Source organism: Triticum aestivum, chromosome 1A (assembly GCF_018294505.1).
Source record: "Triticum aestivum cultivar Chinese Spring chromosome 1A, IWGSC CS RefSeq v2.1, whole genome shotgun sequence".
Taxonomy (NCBI): domain Eukaryota; kingdom Viridiplantae; phylum Streptophyta; class Magnoliopsida; order Poales; family Poaceae; genus Triticum; species Triticum aestivum.
Genome location: NC_057794.1, coordinates 32,309,124 through 32,313,067, shown reverse-complemented (window position 1 = coordinate 32,313,067; position 3,944 = coordinate 32,309,124).

The following is a 3,944-nucleotide window of genomic DNA, read 5'->3' as shown; positions in this document are numbered from 1 at the left end:
CTGCCGTCGCCCTAGGTCCGGCCCGCCGCCGCCGCCTACACGGTCGACCTTTTTTTTTGAGCAACCGCGCTCTGTGACCTGTGTCCCGCCTCCCGCGTCGGTGTGTTCTTTTGTCGGCCCGTTTCGCGTCGGGCTTTTGTGGTTTTGGGAGTAGTGTTTATACGGGCCTCTATTTTGGTTATGTGGGCTGCGTTTTCTTTTTTTCTCATGCAAAACGAAATGAGCGCGCGTGTAACACATGATCAATTTAGAAAAAAAAAATTATTGACACAACAACAATGTATGTTGTCATGAAAATTTGAATCAAAATTCAAAACAATGCTCAAGATACAAAAATGACAAATTTGACATCAATGTGCTAATGGGCCAAAACTGAAGCCCAACTTGTGTTATGTACTATTCAGTGTCAAATTTGTTATTTTTGTATCTCGAGCAATGTTTCGAATATTGATTTAAATTTTTGTGACAACGTACATTGATGCTGTGTCAATGTGCTCATTTTGTTTTGGATTTTTTTCAAACATTTTTAAATGTGCCACGGACGACCGGTGCACCGGTAGCACAAATAGTCTGGGTGCACCAGATACATCGTCTTCACATAAAACTCTCAAAAAATGTCTTCACGTAAAATTCATGATCATATATATGTATAATTAATTACAAAAATGCTTTTAAAACAACAGCTAAACAAACATTATCTAGTATTTATTCTTTGACGACGATTCTCTTTAGAAGGTCCATCTATTGATCTGTCTATAAAGCTTTGTTCTATGAATGGGATAATATTTAGAGCTTCAATCCCTTCATACTTTATTAAAATAATAAAATATGAACCAAAAATCATCCTACATATATTTGGATCGAATGGAGAGAATAACAACCTATATGTGCATTATATAACGTTGTTATAAAAAAATCATGTGCAGCGTGTATACATGTGAGCATGGTGTAAATACTCACCCTGGGTATTGGAAAATGTAGGCCCGTCATGCCATGAGTGCATGAATTAAAATCCAAATAACCTGACAGAAGACCGCATGTATGGAATTTTACATTGCGTGTTGAATGAATCAATTAAGATTGTGATGCATTGACCAGATTCATACCCGTATGAGTTTGTCGGAACAACAGGAACTTTGCAACCCCAAATAGAGATGTCATCCTTCACTTCTGGGTTTGCAATTTAGAGTGCAAGGTTTAGACCCATATAGAGATGTCATCCTTCAATTCAAGGTTTGCAATTTAGAGTGCAAGGTTTAGATTGTTGACCATAGTTTTAAGTATATTCTTCTCGAAAGTATGTATTGGAAGCGGGTCCAAAATAGAGACAACTTTTTATTTTGATCCAAGATGAACGATAGAAATAGCCCAAGAATATTCCGAGACAATAAAATCTGCAACGGTGCATACATTTAGAAATACATCAATCATTAAGACCAAATAAACCACTCTTAGCAACAAAGAATTCAAATCTGACCATATCACATCCTGAGATATGGTACTCATTGCAGTCAAACCAACTATCAAACAATTGTGCTAGCATAACAACGTTTTCGTATCGTCACGATGACTTGGGTCTCGTGCATAGTGGGACATTGACTAAAATAATAATAAGAAAATATAGTAGAACGATGCAAAATGTAATATGTGATTATAGTAACTTACATAGAATTTTAGATCCATGTAGTGATCTGGAAATGTCTCTGACAAACTGAATGGCATGGCATGCTAGTATCTACACAACTATATTAAAACAATCAACATCAATGTATTCATCATTCTTTAATATGTTTTTTGTGGGGATTTAATTTAATATGCTCTGTAATTATTAGTCTCAAATATAAACTAATAGGACAAGTATTGGAATTTTTCACCCATTCCCTCCTATGAAATCGGATTCTATGAATAATAACTACACAAGATTGACTTATGAGGACACATTTGTCTCTAAGACGTTTCTCTTTCTCTATGTTGTCGTGGATGCATTAAATATAGAGAAGTGGAAGATTATTAGTGAAACATATATGTATGCTCTCTATCTGCTTTTTTCCATGTGTGTAGTAACATATTTGTTGTTCAAATCCACAAACAGTTTTGTTTTGTAACACATTTTCAATACCATATGCAGCCCAATGAAATCTATCACCTTGAGTTCCATTATTTTGATGTTGGTGCTGGTTGCAAGAGCTGCATTTGTTTTTCTAGTATCTTATCTCTCCAATTCGACCAAATATACTCCAGGCAAGAAGATCTCTATTAGGTAGTAAGTGAATGTATTATTTAGAAACTTCTTATGTGTGTTATGTCCTTTCAAGAATACTCCCGATACTTATGTGGGTTATTAAGGTTAATTTTACTGGGTAGATCTCATGAGGGGTGATGTGTCAAGCATTGGACTATAATAAGGTAAATTATTATGTCTGGTCTATTCCATGTGTGCTTTGGGTGTAATGCCATTATTAGGTTTTTCTGATCTGAGTGTTTAATCGTACTTAATAGGTACTCCCCCCATTTCAAAAACAAGTGTCGCTGATTTAATACAACTTTAGTACCTCATTTTTATTAGAACTTCGTGTGGCAACCAAAGTAGACTACTAGATGTAACATGCACACATGAAAAGCCCGAGATTACGAGAGGGGGCTCAGTGGCATTGATCAACAACATGATCTAGATTTTGATTCCTGCACCGATGTCGTCAAACATTTTAGCAGTAAATTTAACTTGATCAGCGAGTGCACTCTCCTATCTCTCCGAGACAAGCATGGACCGGTCAGTTTATGGTCATTTAGTGACTGAAATTAAGTCTTTAATGATTGGTAGCGCGTTTATTCTTCAGAAGCTTTATAGGTACAGATTGCCTGGTAAGTGATACATCCATTTTGCATCATGCTTTTATATCGATATTTATCGCATTATGGACTGTTATTTCACTTTATGTCACAATACTTATGGCTATTCTTTCTTATTTTACAAGGTTTACATAAGGAGGGAGAATGCCGGCAGCTGAAATTCTGGGCTGGAAAAGGAGCAAATATTAGAGACCTATTCTGCGCAACTCCAAAAGTCTTGAAACTTCACGGAACATCTTAAAATAAAATAAAGAAAAATCCTCGCCAAAGATGAAGGCCAGGGGGGCCACACCCTTCTCACGAGGGTGGGGGCGCCCCCCCTCCCCTAGGGCGCGCCCCTACCTCGTGGGCCCCTTGGTGGCTCTCCGACGTCCATCTTCTCCTATATGAGGTCTTTCGATGAGAAAAAAATAGGAAGGAACTTTTCGGGACGAGACTCCGCCGCCACGAGGCGGAACCTTGGCGGATCCAATCTAGAGCTCCGGTAGAGCTGTTCTGCCGGGGATACTTCCCTCCGGGAGGGAGAAATCATCATCATCGTCATCACCAACGCTCCTCTCATCAGGAGAGGGCAATCTCCATCAACATCTTCACCAGCACCATCTTATCTCCAAACCCTAGTTCATCTCTTGCATCCAATTCATGTCTCAAAGTCCGGGATTGGTGCTAGTAGGTTGCTAGTAGTGTTGATTACTCCTTGTAGTTGATGCTAGTTGGTTTAATTGGTGGAAGATCATATGTTCAGATCCTATATGCATATTATTACCCCTATGATTATGAACATGAATATGCTTTGTTAGTAATTACATTCGTTCCTGAGGACAAGGGAGAAGTCTTGCTATGAGTAGTCATGTGAATTTGGTATTCGTTTGATATTTTGATAAGATGTATGTTGTCTAGCCGCTAGTGGTGTTATGTGAACGTCGACTACATAACACTTCACCATTATTTGGGCCTAGAGGAAGGCATTGGGAAGTAATAAGTAGATGATGGGTTGCTAGAGTGACAAAAGCTTAAACTCTAGTTTATGCGTTGCTTCGTAAGGGGCTGATTTGGATCCACATGTTTCATGCTATGGTTAGGTTTACCTTAAT